Raw genomic sequence first — 19,302 nt, 5'->3', positions numbered from 1 at the left:
TTTTTGGGAAGGAGGATCTATAAAGAAAGAAACAGAATTGTAACCAAAACTCTTAGCAAAACAGTAACAGTAAGACAAAATTAGTTCAACACATAGTGGCACAGTAGCACTAGCAAGCGCAGTACATAACATTTGTGGTAAGAATCTATCCTCCTACTTATCTGGCCTCTAACATTTGTTGGAGTTTTTATTTTTCAATAGAGACTTTATTTCGGTTTTGATTCAAACCATAAAAGTACATGTGCAACAATGCAATTTAAAAATACAATAGTATATGAGTATACGATAAAGTGCAAAAAATACAAGGATCATTGATTTACATACAAGAGTAAAATTCAGGAGAGAAATAAATAAACACAACAGACCTTCACTGATCCATACAATTACTCATCCTTATACATAACTTTAAAAATTCAGTCACTTGAAGAATACTGTCCTTATGCAAAAGTTGTAGGTACATAAGGGCTGGTCTGATTTGATTAAAATTAAGTTTTTTTAAAAGAACAATCAGGTAGCGTTTGCGTGGATAATCATAAAACCTACATAAAAATATAAAATGCAGCATATCCTGTGGAGACTTTCCGTCGCAGCCACAGGGTGCAGCAGATTTATTAAAAATGTCACTTTTTGGTCTAATCAGCAAATGGTGATAGAGGTTTAGCCCAAACCTTGTTAGCAAAAACTTCTCATGCGAAGTCAATGAATCCGTCAAATATGGCTCCATTGAGTCACATGTATTAAGCATAACATATTTTCTAACAGTTGGTTTGAGAAGCTCCACACCTTCCCTTTGCATACTCTGTCCATAAGGAAGGTCCTTTTAATTGCCTCCACATCCCTTTTTTCAATCCTACTCGGATGTTCAAACAGGTCCGAGCAACCAAACCTGGAAAAGCTGGATTTCAAATAATTTAGCCATGGGATGCCCATTGCGTTCTCCTGGGACAAAAAGTCTTTCATGATCAAATGAGTCAGTGGAATTTAACCACAAATTAAGCCAACATATCAGCGGGCGTAAAGAGAAAATGTCGCTTAAATAATGTGCCCCCAGCTCTCCATGTACAGCAAAATTAGAAGTACCAGCTGGGACACACAAGAGGCGCTTCATGAAAGAGTTTTCAGCAGTCTGTAACTGCTCCCCCACAGCATAACCCCACAGTTCACTACCATATACAGCAGTTGCCACTGATTTCGCATTGTAAAGTTTCATCATGGCACTGGTAGGTTTTTTCCCAAGCTTTGCTGCAAAATTAAAAATAGAGGCGTTCACCCTGGCCAATTCGCCTTTCTTCTTGACAAGATGTGGACCCCAACTAAGTTTGTTATCGAAAATAACCCCAAGATACGAGAATGATTTCGATACAGGGATCACTACATCATCTAGCTTGAACAGGAACTTTCTACCTGGCTGTTGGCCAACTTGCATTATATATGATTTGGAACTATTGACCAATAAATTTCTGTCTGACCTAAACAGTTTAAAAGCATTGCGTAGAGCTTGGAGTCCCCTCTCAGTTCTAGAAATTAAAACCACATCATCTGCATATAAAAGAACAGGAATACCCCGCCTTCCAAATCTTGGGCAGTTGGCTTGGATATTCTGCAGGTCGCTGTCAAGATCATTAATATAAAAATTAAAAAGAAAGGGGGCTAGAATGCAGCCTTGGCGCATACCCTTTCTGATGTCAAAATTGCTAGTTACGCCCAGATCCTTAGAATACGTTACATTGGCACTGGTATTACTATGTAGGTCAACAAGGAAATTAACAATCCCATTGTCAACACCCTTTGCCCTCATGGTTTGCCACAGCTTTTTTCTGTTTACACAGTCGAAAGCAGATGACAAATCCATGAAGGCAAGGTGGATTGTACCCCTCTTTGCTATAGTATACGTGCTTAAAATTAAGAAGAGATTGAGGCACTGTGTTATAGTTGAACGTCCACTGCAGAACCCATACTGCGCGATGGACATGATGTTGTTTTCCAGCACCCAGTCCGACAGTCTCTGCAGTAGTATTCTGCTTACTATTTTAACCATAGAATCAATTAATGAAATTGGCCTATAACAGATTGGACTACCCCTGTCCCCCTTCTTAAACACCCGGACAATAGTGGACACCCTCCATGATTGTGGACAGCCAGCTATTACAGCAGCATTGAAGACCGCCTCCAATATGGGTGCCTAAAAACTAGGGTCCGATCTAAACAGGTAAGGGGGGATCCCATCAGGGCCTGGCGCTTTCCCCGCTGTCAATCCTGCTATGCCATTCATAATCTCACCTCTTTCAAACCTGATAGTACTATCACTATCGCAAAGAGGAGAATTAGGATTTTCCATTGACGTACAACAGTATAGTGTTTTAAAATGATTTACCCACTCATCCTTAGTTATGCAAGATTCCAGACCATCACCCGAATCCTGCACCAGGAAGGTTTTTTTTACCACTGCCCAGAATCTGGAACTGCACTTTAAGATGTCAGGGTCAATAATCTCATTCCACGCCTCCTCTCTTAGAAAGTCCTTTCATGTGGCAATAACTGATTTATATTCTTTCCTACATGCTTGAACAGTCATTTTTACTCTAGGTTTAACTGCCAGAGCCACCCTTAAATTGCGTGCTGCTTTCGAACAATCCTGGTTAAACCATCTTGGTCCCCTGACTTCTATGTGTTTTGCTGGGGCCAACATCAGCTGAGATACTTTATCCGACAGATTTTGGAACGTGTCCAAGACCCTATTTGGTTCGGTCTCAGCTGAGATACAGCTCGAGATTTCATCCGTACAAGTATCTATTATTTTTCTGTACAGCACATCAGCATCAATCATAGACCATCTAATGCGGCGTCTACCATCAGTTGTGCTACGCCTACCTAAAGCAGAGTTCCGTGTTTCCTTAACTACCCAGGGGCCCTTCAGCCAAAAAATTAGCGGGTTGTGGTCACTAAATACACTATTTTCAATAGAGAAGGAATCCATAAAAGACTGCATTGGCAATTTGAGTAGCACATAGTCAATGAAAGTTCCCCGTCCATACCCTTTAAAAGTTGGGGTAAGAAAACACTTAGTAGGGTCCCTCAATTCCATAGCTATTATCAGGTCTAGATCATTCAATAGATCATTGAGTAATTCCCCTTCAACTGTGTGTTCCATGTGTAGGCCCTGGGAACGTACACAATGTACATCCAAGATACTTTTCAACAAAAGATCACCACATGGGTGGACATTAAAGTCGCCCATAATCAAAAGGTTATGGAGACATTCTTTCATATGGAGGCGAATAAAATTGTTTAGTGCCTGAACTTGACTAAGAACTGATTATAAATTTACACCATTGTACAAATTAACCAGGCCAGCCAAACAGTTATCTCCAGTTAATATCAACCCGATAATACCTGGGTTCTCAGTTAAAAACTCTACGTATGTTACATGGTAAAGCAACAGAAATTAATATGACTAAACCCCTCTTTGGCCTACCCCTGCTAGATGCAGTCACAGGAACATAGAAAGATTTGTAACCTTCAAGGAAATAGTCACATTCAATTGACCAGGTCTCCTGGAGACAGATAATCTGATATTGCTTAATGAACCTAATCCAGTTGCAATCACCCATCTTTGAACCCAATCCCGCAATGTTCCAACAAATTATATTACTACAATTTGCTATCACTTCAGGAATACATTCCAGTCCTTCTTCTACCACATATTCCTTTCCTTGCTCCACACACTCCTTGCGTCAATCACACGCCTCCAGTCCAGAGAGCAAATCATATCTGTTCTGAATGCCAACATTAAAACCGTTCCCACCTTGGATGTCAGCATTATAACTATTAAGTGTTTCCCTACTGGAGTCATTCCACTGGTGAACATCAACATTATGCATATATGGTGTCCTCTGAACCGGTGTCAAAGACTGAGTCAGTGGTCTGAGTTTCCTGGAGTCAGAGGATGCAGCAATCAGATGGGCATAAAAATAGCCGAGTGGGCGTACACATACACTGTTCGTGTTGTAAACTAGAGAGGCCGCCCTTAGTAATACTGTTGCCACATGTTGCGGGTGCTTAAAATTCACAACAATACAGTCCCAACTAGTGGACTTAACAGACGGACCAATCCAGTTCACCCTGCGTGTTGATAATATTTGGTCGGAGTATTTAATTGGAAAACCACAGTTTTTATTCAGACACGCAACTGTTTTATTTTTTAAGGAATCATGAGATTCCCCATGAGGCTGGGCAGAAAGATCATCAATAGGTGGGACATTTGTTAATACTGCCACATAAGGAGCACAATCCGGCGGTAAATTGATATAACGACTTTTTCTTATATATTTGAAGTCAAGCCTGACATCAGACTCCACTGTAGGTTGTCTATTCTGAGCAGTTACTAGATGTTGGGCAGGGGGAGCAGATCCAACGGTAGGAACCTGCCGACAGATCTGCTGCACATTCTCTCTCCTGACACTCTGACCCTTGTCAGGGGGAGCAGATCCATCTGCAGAAACCTGCCGACAGATCTGCTGCACAATCTCTCTCCTGGCACTCTGACCCTTCTCGACGACCTTGGGTGGGGCAGCTGGAGCTGTTGCCAGATATGCTGACAATAATCCACCCAGTCTGTCCACTTCTAGCGAGACAGTGTCCAGCTTAGTGGTCAGGGGTCTCAACAAGTCTTCCATTTTAGCCTCTATTTTTGCCACTATAGAGCTAACAAGTAGGGAAAAATGCTCAGGATGTATGAGCGTGCCCTCCTCTTTATTTCCATCCGCAGGATAAGGTCCTATAGTAGGGCCATTGCAAACCACTCGTGGGGGAAAAAGTTATTTTTTTACTATGCTTCCCCCCACGTTTAGACTGCAATTTTCTACATGATCTCACAGGTCTAGTTACTGATGTTACCTGCTCTGATTCCTCAATAGAGGTATCATGCAGAGCATCAGGTGTCTCCCTATGTACCTGTGCTACTGTGGTTATGCTGGCCTGATCACATATAACATTACTGTTTTCCAGTGCAATGATCCCCATTGGAGGCGAGGCCTCGTCATATAACAAGGGGAGATCAACTCTTCCCAAGGAAGCCCTTCTCTCATTATTGATTTGGTTCACCTTTTTAACAAGATAGTTATCCATGGTGCCCAAACTGGAAGCACGCTTGTCTATATTAGTTTTGGACATTGCACGGTCTTGTCCCTACACAGTCGAAAATGTATGCAGTAGACAATAATCACAGAATATCGTAAGCACTTTGCACAGTTAAAAAATAAGCTATAAGCGAAATACCGAAGTCTCACGTGAATCAATGAAGTCTTAAACAGATCATAAAACAATCAAGGTCTATGGGCCCAGCCCAGTCTCTTCAGGCCTCTGAGGGCCTAAGAGGGCCCGCCCTTTGCCCGGGCTTAGCCCGGCGCCACCCGCGCGCGTCCCGCGGGACGGGAGGCGTGCCCTTCTCTTAATGCGCTGCCGGGCGCGTTGGTGACGTTGCTCCTGCTGCGCCTGACCGGGGGCTGCTGGAAGTTGTAGTTTTGGCCTGTTCGTGTGTCCGGCGTGCTTGCCTTGAGGCAGTTTCCCTCACGGCACAGTGCGAGGAGATGGAGAAAGAGGATACGCCGTTGCCCTCAAGGCAGGAAATGGAGAGCAGGTATGTCAGCCGTTCCCCTCACGACGTGAAGCAATTTCCAGCTGTGAGCCCCCTGAGCGCTCGGCGCGCCCTTCTCTTAATGCGCCGCCGGTCGCGTTGGTGACGTTGCTCCCGCTGCGCCAGACCCGGGGCTGCTGGGAGTTGTAGTTTTGGTCCGTTAGTGGGTCCGGCGTGCTTGCCTCGAGGCCGTTTCCCTCACGGCACAGTGCGAGGAGACGGAGAAAGAGGATACGCCGTTGCCCTCACGGCAGGAAAAGGCGAGCAGGTATGTCAGCCGTTCCCCTCACGGCGCGAAGCAATTTCCAGCTGTGAGCTGGAGTTTTTTTCCGGCATTATACTTGACCTAGTACTATGGATGGACTCCAGTAGACTGAAAAACACCAGTCTTTTTCTTATCTCTAGTTTAGATAAATTACATAACCTTGTTGTAGGCTGTAGCCGGCAAGCCAGCTCAGTCAGCTAAGCGTGCATCCAAGACCAACATACGAATCAATACGCAGATGCCTGTTACTTTTATTTACTAAGCTGCAGGTGGGGAAGCTCATATATTTTTCGATTACAGGTGGCACTGGCCCCACGCTCTCTGTTACATGAAGGCAATTGCTCAATTTCACTTTCACTGTGCCCTGGCGACTACAAAAAGGCAGATTAATAATAATATATTATACTTCTGATCCAATGATCATTACTTATATGGAACGACATATCAGTCCAGTAGCAGTCAGAGGTGGGAGTGCTGGCGGGCGATGACGTGGGGAGGGGCAGGGTGGGAGGTAGCAAACTATGGATTGTGTACAATTACTGGTAAGTAAACATATAAATAAATAAAACAAATTATGTTGTGCGACCTGCATTCAGAATTCATAGTTTACCACCCCCACCCTGACCCTCCCACTCCCCACATCACCACCCGCCAGCACTCCCACCACAGACCACTAATGCATAAGGTACTTTGTTCATTGATTGTGTAACCAACAGATAGCCCACCCTTTGCAGGCTGGCTGAGCTGACGCAATCGGAAAAAAATAACATGGGTATAAAGTGGTCCTTGGAGTCAAAGGAAGGCGCTTGATAATATATATATGATGTGCTTGCAAACTATTGAGTCATCAACTGTATTCTGAAATGAAATCCTTCTTTTATATAAATATATGACCCTCTGCTTTGCTACTCTGGCGCAGTTTCTTTTACATTCTATTCAAAGTAAGACTGTAGTCTGCATCCAGTGACAGTCTCGACCTATGATGAATACATCCAGGGAGCATCCATTCATTAAAAGTAAATGTCTATCATTCTTTTGTTATATGTATCACTTAACAAACCTTAGCTGGTTTCACTTTCACCAACAACCACCCATGCGTCCACTCCTCCCTTCCTGTCCTTGGATGTGGGTTTGACCCAAACAACGCTGATGATTCTTGCTATCCACTATCCACCCATATTGTGTCGCCCACCGAGGCAGGCATCTTCTTTTACCTTCCACCCATACTTCAACAACCCATGCATCTGATTTCTATCAGCCACCTGCATGCTGCTTCCAAAGTATCCTTCTCTACTAGTATTACATATTACCCGTCCTTTCATCCTTCCACCCTAGTTCTTTCTAAGTATGGGCAAAATCTGCAAATCCGCGTTCCGGATTTTTGTTTTTTTGCGTGTTCGAGGGTTTTTTTGCGTGTTCGCTGGGTTTTTTGCATGTTCGCGGGGCTTTTTGCATGTTCGCGGGGCGCTTGCATGGCGAAGTTACCCATGCGGTCGTGTATGGGCACAGCACCCTCTGGTTCATCACTGCCACCCTCTGGTTCACCACTGCCACCCTCTGGTTCACCCCTGCCACCCTCTGGTTCACCCCTGCCACCCTCTGGTTCACCCCTGCCACCCTCTGGTTCACCACTACCACCCTCTGGTTCACCACTGCCACCCTCTGGTTCACCCCTGCCACCCTCTGGTTCAGCACTGTCACCCTCTGGTTCACCACTGCCACCCTCTGGTTCACGACTGCCACCCTCAGGTTCATCAAACCACCATCGGTTCTCCACTGCCACCCTCTGGTTCAGCACTGCCACCCTCTGGTTCACCACTGCAACACTCTGGTTCACCCCTGCCACCCTCTGGTTCACCACTGCCACCCTCTGGTTCATCACAGCACCCCATGGTTCACCCCTGCCACCCTCTGGTTCAGCACTGTCACCCTCTGGTTCACCACTGCCACCCTCTGGCTCACGACTGCCACCCTCTGGTTCATCACAGCACCTCTGGTTCACCACTGCCACCCTCTGGTTAACCACTGTCACCCTCTGGTTCAGCACTGCCGCCCTCTGGTTCACCACTGCCACTCTCTGGTTCACCACTGCCACCCTCTGGTTCACCCATGCCACCCTCTGGTTCACAACTGCCACCCTCTGGTTCACCCCTGCCACCATCTGGTTCATCACTGACGCCCTCTGGTTTACCCCTGCCACCCTCTGGTTCAGCACTGCCACCCTCTGGTTCTGCACTGTCACCCTCTGGTTCACCCCTGCCACCCTCTGGTTCATCACTGTCACCCTCTGGTTCATCACTGCCACCCTCTGGTTCACCACTGCCACCCTCTACCGAGACCTTTTGTAACACAGCACAAAAGATGCGCCATGGTGCTGGGTATTAACAACGTGTCGCATCTGAGAGATGCGTCACGTTGTAAAGCCCTGTGCCATCAGGAGGCGTTCCGGCGTAGGGGAGGGCGTTCCTGCACAGGAACGCCTCCTAAAAGTTGCTGAGTGAAATCTACAAGATTTCACTCAGTCACTTTTAGGCCAATGCTGCGTCAAAACCCTGCGTCTGCTTGAAGCAGGCGCAAGGCTTGATGCAGCATTGGGGAGATAGGGCCCCCCAGAGCATTGCTGGAGCCTCGTCAGAAGCGTGACGCAGCTCCAGCAATGCGCTGCTTTTACCGTTTTTGCCACATGGTGCGCCGCATTGTAAATGCGGCGCACCATGGGTGGCGGAGCAGCGGCGCACAATAACTGGCGCATCCCTGGGGATGCGCCAGTTATTGTAAATCTGCCCCTACTTTCTACTGCCTAATCCAGTAAGTGCTCCCTCTTTGGGTAAATGTATATTGCTTTTACTACACTGCAGCTGCGTAAAGGGCCAGAAGATGTGTCTTCAGTGACCATGTGTGCCTATAACACAGGCACAGGCACACATGGTCACTGGAGACATATCTTCCGGCCCTTTACTCAGCTGCAATGTAGTAAAAGCACTATGGGTCAGATTTACAAGCCCCTTGCGCCTCTTTTGTGACGCAGCGGCAGCACAAAAGATGCACCATGGTGCTGGGTATTAACAACGTGACGCATCTGAGAGATGCGTCACGTTGTAAAAGTGGCTGAGTAAAATCTACAAGATTTCACTCAGTCACTTTTAGGCCAATGCTGCGTCAAAACCCTGCGCCTGCTTGAAGCAGGTGTAAGGGTTGACGCAGCATTGGGGAGATGGGGCAGGCAGTTATTATTCACACAGCTCTGATGATGCACCTCAGGCACGGGGCTCACAGCTGTTATTATTCACACAGCTCTGATGATGCACCTCAGGCACGGGGCTGACGCAGTTATTATTCACACAGCTCTGATGATGCACCTCAGCACAAGGCTGACGCCAGTTATTATTCACACAGCTCTGATGATGCACCTCAGGCACGGGGCTGACGCAGTTATTATTCACACAGCTCTGTTGATGCACCTCAGCACGGGGCTGACGCAGTTATTATTCACACAGCTCTGATGATGCACCTCAGGCATGGGGCTGACGCAGTCATTATTCACACAGCTCTGATGATGCACCTCAGCCACGGGGCTCACAGCCGTTATTATTCACACAGCTCTGGTGATGCACCTCAGGCAAGGGGCTGACGCAGTTATTATTTACACAGCTCTGATGATGCACCTCAGGCACGGGGATCACAGCTGTTATTATTCAAACAGCTCTGATGATGCACCTCAGCACGGGGCTGACAGCAGTTATTATTCACACAGCTCTGATGATGCACCTCAGGCATGCGGCTGACGCAGTTATTATTCACACAGCTCTGATGATGCACCTCAGCACGGGGCTGACGGCAGTTATTATTCACACAGCTCTGATGATGCACCTCAGGCACGGGGCTGACGCAGTTATTATTCACACAGCTCTGATGATGCACCTCAGCACGGGACTGACGCAGTTATTATTCACACAGCTCTGATGATGCACCTCAGGCATGGGGCTGACGCAGTCATTATTCACACAGCTCTGATGATGCACCTCAGCACGGGACTGACGCAGTTATTATTCACACAGCTCTGATGATGCACCTCAGGCATGGGGCTGACGCAGTCATTATTCACACAGCTCTGATGGTGCACCTCAGCCACGGGGCTCACAGCCGTTATTATTCACACAGCTCTGATGATGCACCTCAGGCACGGGGATCACAGCTGTTATTATTCAAACAGCTCTGATGATGCACCTCAGCACGGGGCTGACGGCAGTTATTATTCACACAGCTCTGATGATGCACCTCAGGCATGCGGCTGACGCAGTTATTATTCACACAGCTCTGATGATGCACCTCAGTCACGGGGCTGACGCAGTTATTATTCACACAGCGCTGGTGATGCACCTCAGACACGGGGCTGACACAGTTATTATTCACACAGCTCTGATGATGCACCTCAGCACGGGGCTGACGCAGTCATTATTCACACAGCTCTGATGATGCACCTCAGGCACGGGGCTGATGCAGTTATTATTCACACAGCTCTGTTTAAACACACAATGAAACCAGCTCCAGACGGACCCAGTGCCCGGCAAGCAGGATGTTCAAGGAAGAAAACCACGAAGGCAAACAGAGGGCTGATTTACTATGTTTACTGAATTTGACCTTCAACTCGACCACCTGCTTTTTTTTATATCTGTAAGTGCTTCCTGTTGAGGTTTCATTTTCGTGACAGGCACCTCATTGCCTACTTGTAACTATTCTCTGACCCTGCTTTGAGGGTCAGAGCAGGGTCAGAGAATAGTTGCAAGTAAGCAACGAGGCGCCAGGAAGCACTTACAGGCTTACAGCAGCAGGTGCCCACGTTGATGTTAATTTCTTTGTAACCCTTTTGCTGTAAAAGGTTACAAAGAAATTAGCTTCAACTTTTGCATCTGCTGCTGTAACCCTGTAAGTGCTTGGTTGGAAATTCGTCCCGCTCGCGAATTCACGGATTTTACCGCGATTTCGCGAAAATCTGCAAATTCCGCGAGCGGAACGAATTTTTAGCCCACCCTTAGTTCGTTCCCTTTTTGTTCAACACATCCAACAAGGTCACCTGATCTGACTTTTAGTCTTTTCCATAACTTTCACAGCTGAGTTGGAGTCTGGTAGAAGAGGCCACTGGTTACTCAACTCACGCTGGTACTGCTATTACTAATGCATTGGTAATGCTTAGTAAAGGGCGTCTTCTTCAACCATTGTATATTGTTCAGTACAACTTCAAGTTCATACTTACTCACAGTACAGTGAGTGAAGTGTTCCCCTTCCAGCTAGTAATGCCATTAACCAATGTATTTAACTTACCACCGCCCACCACTGCTGCTTTCTCCCCCCCTGGTGCTCCTGCAGGTGCCGCATCTCATGCCCCTCCTGAATGGTAGCATTGTCATCGCCGCTGGCCCTGCCGGCACTGGTGGATGGTACTGGTAGTGAACCTGTAAAGATAATGACACCTTTTTAGATGACTGTACACCTCCCCCTATTTTACTCGTTTTCACCAGGAAGGAAGATTGAAAAAACAGTTAAAGTACAACATAAATCATCACTAGTCCAAATTGCGTACTACAGTAGAGTCAATAGACAGACATTAGTAGTATTATTATATGGTCCCTAGGGTCATCTCATCTCTACTCCTACTCTACTCTTTGGAAAGTTAGCCTGAGCCATGTAACCATTTTAGATTCATGTCTACTCTTTTGCGCATGTTGCCTCGCAGCTTGTTGCGCAGTGAGACGCCTTTGAGGCCACATGAGTATTGCATACAAGTGAAGAGGTTGAAAAACTAGCCACTTTTTTATGGAGTTCGGTTAGTCCCTATTGCTTAGCCATAATGTTACACTTTTTGGCATGACTGCCAGAAGCTTGCATAATTGTATTATACTGTCTAACGTGCCCCATTTTTCTCATGATAGGCAAAAGATTCCCTTCTTCGAACCAGAGATTTGCAGAGCTTACGAAAGATGCATGTAATCAGTATACGTTCAATGGTGAGGGGTCTCCCAGAATTCAAACAGATCTCTATCATGCACTAGTTGTACAAATGTTTAGTGTTTTTTAATCTTCTTCATTTTGCATGTTGGAGCTGGATGTAGTTTCATGGAACAACTTACAAAGCGTGTTATTATTGGAAATAAATAAACCTTTTGACCTTACACATAGACTCTGTGGTATATTTGGTGTGGTGTCGTGGACTTACACGAGTGAGTTAGCGAAAGGGTGTTATGTTCTGGGTGGGTTGTGTAATAAAACATTGGGTATCTTCGTGTGGGGGTTCGGGACCTAATGACTAATGAGACACTATAGCTAGTCGGTGAGGGAATTGTGGGTTCTGAATTCTGACTGAGGTGTGAGTAAAGTCCAATCTCCCATCTCCAACATCCTATTTTCTTGTGCATAGTTCTGTATGTGGCTGTGTAGAATACCCACAGCAGTAGTAGTATGTACTACTATCCTAACAAAAAATACAGGACAAACATCTGGTTGTGCATTTTGTTGGTGGGAATTGTCAAAGCCTAGAGATTAAAGAGGACAACGTGAAGGACAGGAGTGGACCCAGTGGCAACAGCTATTGTTCTATCACAGCTTTATTCAAAAGAAAACCTTAACTAAAGAGTGGCCAACAGGGCAAGCTTAGCTACAGACAGTCTAATAGTAGTACTAGAGAGAGTCATAGCAGAGGCAGTTTGAAGGAACTGAAAGGGAGGGATAACCAACATTTGGAAAACAGATAATGAAGATCAAAGAAGCTTTTGTTAAAAATTGAATTAGGATTAGGAAGCGTAATAGTAGTTTGGAAAAAAGAAGGTGTGTTAAAAGTTAGGGAAATATAATTGTTAATAATATAAGCACTGTAGGACTTACTTGGGCCAGCACCAGGATCCTCGGTAGAGGAGCGCTCCTCTGGTTGTTCCGCCAACTCGGACCCCGTCTTCTTGCCCCTGGGTGCTGATCATGTAAGAAATAATAAAGAAAGAGAGAAACATTGAGTGCTGTGAAACAAATAAATCATTAAAAAAAACGCTCAAACATTTTAGGAAACAACAATTGCAATAAAATTGACCTATCTAAATGACTACTGGCTTGCAGGATTCACGAACCGTCTACTTATATGAACACTAATCAAATGTTCCATAATCATTCTGATTGCAGAATACTAACAACGCCTAAGTACCACCTGACCTACACCACCTATTCCAGACCGGCCAATTGTTCAATAAGTCTGCATTTTCATTTTTATTTTTGACATCAGAAATGCATAGATGAGATGGAGGACACATGCATAAATTTGTGCGTACACCAAATTGTTAGTTGGTTGCATCGTATGTTGTCCTGCTACTGACTGACAATGCTATTGCTAAGCCTACCACTGACTAAACAAACTACAAAAAGGTTGTATGGAGGACTGGGGTTTGAAGCATTCAGTGACAGAGGAGGCGTCACGCAGACCTTAAAAAAATATGAACTAATACTAAGTAAACCTATTATCCATCCATCACTATTTCACTGAAGGACAATGGAAGGACTAGAATCTAGCAATAGCATTAACTAACTTCAGTTCTCTAAAGTAAACTCTAACATCATTAATCAGCCCAAGCTAGCGCAAAGTTACAAACAAGTAAGAGAAGTGCCGAGCAGCACCTGTGTCATACAATTACAGAAGATTTTGAAATGGAATCGACCTGCAATGTAACTAAGCGCACCAGTAATCGTGTCATTCATCGAAGAATTATACACAATACTTATACTACTATATATTACTAGCTACTCACCAAGCCCCACGACCTCAACACTTAGCAGGTCTAACAGGTCCTGCTCCCGGTCAAGGATGTCTGATCACCGGTGGGCCAGCTGGTTGTGGGTGCGCCGGATCCCCGAGCAGTGAAACACGGCCCGGCGCACCTTCGCCCACCGACAGTGACGCTCCTGGGTAAGGTACTCAGAGGCTGGCCTGCTGCCAAGGTCAAGGGGAGGTGGTGCTGGAAGAAAAACCAGGACAGCTCCTCTGCCTCTCTTGTCAGGCCTGCACCCCTGCAGGGTGCATTCTGCCGCAAGGCAGCCGGCTCTTGGGTGCAGGCGCCTTGCCCTTGGAGCGGGTACTGCTGCCTTTGGCCATAGTTTTGGGGTGGAGGCAGAAAAGAAAAGAAGGAAAAAATAAAGTTAAGGGGAAGAAGTAGGAGCATGAAGAAAGAAGTAAAATAAAACAGCAGAAGCAAAAACACAGTGAAAGTAGAAATAAATCACAAAATATAAGCTTAGGGACAGAGAGACAGACATGATAAATAAAAAAAAGTGAGAAAAACAGTGAAAATAAGTCATTATTGCAAAAATTAAAGGTGGATAGAAAAGTAGGCCCAGAACCATAGCATAGAGTGAAAAACAAGATGGCAGCGCCCGTTGCGACCACGTGGGTAAGTTTGCGCAGTATTTCTCGCGAACACACACTTGTCGTTGCGAACAAGTAGATAGCGTTCCCGAACATGACATGCACAATGCGGCCACGTTCCAGAACAGGAAATAGGGCAACGCGAGCTGGCAGGAGAATTGAAAAAACAAGATGGCTGCGCCCATAGCCGACCGCATGGGTAAGTTTGCGAGCTACGATCCCCCGAGCATGCAGACAGCGCCCCGGAACACGCACAACCCGCTCCAGAACAAGAAAAACGCATCGCGAACGTGTCCGACAAGCAAGTACGCACGCTTGTGAAGCTACGAGAAGCTCGTGTAGTGCGCGACATCTTCGCGTAGCTTCACGTAACTTTGCGTACTACGCCCAGGCCTACATAAGATATCACTGGGTTAACTTATTAGATTTAATAAGTGATAAAATTGAGAGTCAGTAGGAATGTTGAATTTGGTGTCTAAATAGCTCTAATTTGAAACCCTCTTTAATGGCAAAGTCAGATTTTAAGTCACAATTCTGAAAATGCCACTTTTAGAAATGTGGCATGTTCTTGTCTCAACCATTTGGTGCCTTTCAACATGTATCCTGGGTTATATGACTAGGTGCAGCTGGCAGTTGGTCTTTGTCTATTGCTCCCAGACAGTAAGACAAAGTGGTAATAGGCGTTGGTAAGATGCTCCGTTTCTAACTTGATTAGGAGGAGGATCTGTCAACTACCACACTTGCACATCACAAAGCCTCTCCCTGAGCACATTCACAAATGGTTTGACACTAGTCTTTTGTGCCCCAAGCAAACTGGGGCAAGGGAAGGGAGGCAGGATACTTCCTGCACCTCAGGGGTAGAAACCTCTAGAACCTTCTCCAACTTTAAAGCTAGCACCAGGTGTAAATATTGGACCCACAGACCCAACTCTTCAGTATACATCCGGACCTGTGGAAGACTCAGAAGAGGAACGGCTGATCTACTCTGCTGCAAGAAGGACTGCTACTTTGCTGCCCCACTGCCTTGCTGCCCTGCTGCCTGAGTGAGAACTGGACCTGCATCTTGAACCCAGGACCACCAGAGTGATTTCAAGAGCTAATTGGCAGGTCTCCTCATCAGAGCCACCAGTACAGAACCTTCTTAAACCTTCTTAAACCTGCGATAATTCCCAGGTGACGAAACACATTTCGGATGTTTTTCATATTCTATCTATTCTAAGAATTATAAAAAATTCAACATAAAGAACGTACTGGTGTTTACCCCGACATTTTTCTCAGGAAGGATCATAACTGTATGTTTTTACTCTGAACGTGTTACTCTGAACGTTACTCTGAACGTATGCCCAGGACATTGTTTCAATTTTCAGTGTGGGTCCGCACCCACACACTTCCAGGGGTTGTTTGGGTTTTCCCCTGACCTGGCAGCACCGTAACAATTCTCTTGTATCCCATACTCTACCAAAAACCAGCTTCAGCACCATTCTTCCTACCTTATACAAAACCCTATGCAGATTCAGCAATTAAATGAACCATGACAGGAGCATGACATTGTCACTGTGAACACATCAGCAACCTAAAGAAAGATCCACCTCTAAAGAATGCTGAGCAGCGTCATTTCTTCTTGGTAGGAACAATTTTAAGAAAATATTGATGAAAAACTGGCACATTTAGTATAAAGACATAGAACTTTGTCAGCGATCACTTGGTGATGTCATACAGGGAGCTGCTGGTATCACAAATAATCCCAACACATTGGGGTTGACACAGACTGTATTACACTTCAAATGTATAAAATGTCAGGCATGTTAATTCAGCAGATACACAAGGTCAATGAACATTAGTCACACACAGATCTCTTTTTTAAACTGTAGCACAAGCAATTTGGTATATTCTATCAAATGTCCATGTCCATGTTTATAGATCGGACAGCCCATTTCAAATGTAAAGCAAAGGATTTGTTAACAAGGAGTAGGATTCACTGACCCACAGTAAATGCCCATCTTTGTCAAATGTCAAATCATCTGATCTCCTAGGTTTTAAGAGATAAGAATGGAAAACAAGAAAAAGAGGAAGGGCCCGTGAAGTGATAAAGAATGAGAAAGTGAGAAACTTGTCAGAAGATAAGAACCAAAATGTCCTCCGGATTCTTAACCTCTCAAAGTTTTATGAATTGTTTACTTGCTGCTGGTTGAGCATGCAATTTGGAAACAGATACATCTTTAGAAAAACACACCCCAAAGAAATTGAAACACTGCTGAAATCCACAAAAATTTGGAAATAACTTTTGTTCCACACTATTTCGGGAAAATTGACCAGTGATGTGAATAATATTTCAGGGAAGATGGTCTTCATGATAACTGACTAGTCATACCTGAATGTTCTGGAATTATTTTGCTCTGGAGCCCAAGCCTCCCAGCTTACATACTGAAATAAATAAATTAGGAAGAGCCAGGGAGCTTTATTTAATTGGATCTGTAAATAATGAAATCTTCCAATGAGGCTAAATTGTCAACTTTTTCACAGAGGGGAACCTAGACCTCCTGAGCTAGTAAGGCATCAACAAGATTATTTCCACAATCTCTCCTTGAATCGTGAATAATTGAGATAATTTTAGCATACCATACTCTCTGTAAATTTCCTTGATCACACGAGGTTGATTGTTGAATCTTGAAAAGCTGTAAAAAATTAGACTGAATTAGTTTGTTTGTGTGGTAATTGGGCTCTCCTCTTATATGCAGTATTGTTAAGGGGAGAACATGTGTTCTGCGCAGTATCCCAAATGGAACCTTGACTTAAATGTTGCAGTAGATCTAGTCCCCTTCTTGTGATTGGCATAGGCAATTGTTACTGTGTTGTCTGATTTTACCAACACTGATTTTCCCTTGATCAAGTAAAGAAAGTGTCACAACTGCAGGTCCTGCTCCAAGTCCCGCTACGTCAACCACGCAGGTACCGGCAAAGGAGTATAAAACTCCTCTGATCCTACACTAGAATACTTCGTGTTCTACTTTTCGGGACCAGTATTGTGCTTCCGGGCTACTCACCTGCAAATCTTCTGGTTCATCGTCGGGAGTCCAGTGTCCCTGCTCCTGTCTTCATTGCCTCTTTTACTCGTGACTCCTGGCACCTCACATTGACCCCTCGGCGGCTCCCTGTCATTCTTGTTGTTAGTTCCCGCTTCGCTGCTGCCCAGAAATTTCTTCAGTCCTACAACAAAATAAATCCACAAGCCATTACTCCATACCTTACGGTAAAAGCGCTGTATGCGCTGCTCATGAGTGCATGTTACTTGGAACTCTAATACTCCTCTGTTTGAAAACCTTTTTCATGGAGATTCATTTTTCCATTTCTTTCCTTCTTTTTTTGATTGTACAAGGTTATACCTGAAAGGCAAAAGGAATTTCCTGTTATATCTTCCTGGTGTTAAGGAGGACTTTAGTATTGCTCAAATACTGAGCTTACATTTACATTATATAACCTGATGTTAAGGGACGAGTTTTCTACTCCGGATTCCTGTTACCATAGGTCATTACTAATAGTCTATAGGTGGGTGTTAGTGTGCTCTCCTTTTGTTTTCCGTTCATTACCTGATTATATGCATTTATTGACGCCCTTCCTTTCACATTCTGTTGACAAACATTAAATACTCGAACAGCCTGTTGTTATCTAGTGGAAGAAGAGAATTACCTCTACGTCCCTCGTCCTCGACCCAGTCATCACTCATGAGGTATTCCACAGACAGGAAACAAAACAGGAAACACTTTTAGGCTCCACCCCCCCTCCTGCCAGGTGCTATATCATACCCAACCACCAGAAGCACATCCTGTTTTGTTTCCTGTCGGTGGATTACTTGATGGGAGACGCTGGGGTGAGTGCCGGGCACTTACCTGCTTCTTTGTCCTGTGGATCCTCCTCTGTTGGGCTCTGGGAGGATTCCGTGGACCGTCGTGGAATTCCTTGGAGTGGGGCTGCTGGGCTTCCCTGTCTCCTCCTGGGCTCAGGTGATCTGTGCTGCTTGGCTTCGCGGGTCTTCCTGTTTCATTGCTGCCCTGGATTCTGTTCACTCTGATGGTGTCCTGATGTCGGTGCTCCTACTGCACTTAGGATCCTTGGCGGCGGTGTCCTGTTTCCATTCCCGGAGTCGGCGTGCAGGTAGGGGTATGGGGCGGTGAGCGCTTGGCTGTCTGTGGGGCGCGCTCCTCCCCGTGTACTTCTCCGCTCGCACCTGGGCCTCGCAGTGGTGTGGGGGCCCGGGTGTCGACACCTGTGTGTGCGTGCTTGCGGTGGGGGGGTTGCTCGCTCCGCTGTTGCTGCTTCGAGGGCAGCTTCAGCGGCACCTTCTTCGAGTGCTTCCCCTCTCTCATCAGTTCTGCACATGCGCGGTGTTCACTGGTTGCAGTGCTCCCGGGCATCGAGTTTAGCGGGCTGCTTCTCAATGTTTGAGACGGGATCCCGGGTGGGCTCCGGGCACGCCGGTCTTTGGGGGTGTTTCCAGGTGGGGAGTTGTGTCTGCGACCCGCGCCGGCTGTTTGGCCGCGGTTCCACTTTGACCCCACCCCTCCCCATTACACGGCTTCGTTTCGGCCTGGTTTGTGATTGGCTGAGGTCAGGGCTTGCCTCCTTGGCTGTTTTTGGTGAGGATTGGTTGTTTTTATACTTTGAGGGCCTCTGCAGTTTTTTCTCCGTGGGGGGCTAATGGATTGGGTGAGCCCTACTTATATGACCTCTGAGGGGAGGTGTTTCCTTGTAGTATTCCTGCCTTTTTTGTTACTACTTTGTGTCTGGGTGTGTTAGTTATGGGCAAACACCATCATAAGAGGAAGCATTACTCTCCTGTGCCTCCCTCTTCCCCTGATTCCAGTGGGGATTCCTCTCCTCCTCCTGTGAAGCATGCCAGGAAGGATGATGATCAGATTAAGCGCCATATCCTGGAGACTCTTTCGGATCTGAAGGCGAACAAGAAGGGTGCTGTTGGACTTTCTGGTCCTGCTGCCCTTTATT

The sequence above is a fragment of the Lissotriton helveticus genome, chromosome 8 (assembly GCF_964261635.1).
Source record: "Lissotriton helveticus chromosome 8, aLisHel1.1, whole genome shotgun sequence".
Lineage (NCBI taxonomy): Eukaryota > Metazoa > Chordata > Amphibia > Caudata > Salamandridae > Lissotriton > Lissotriton helveticus.
This window is presented reverse-complemented; position numbering follows the sequence as displayed.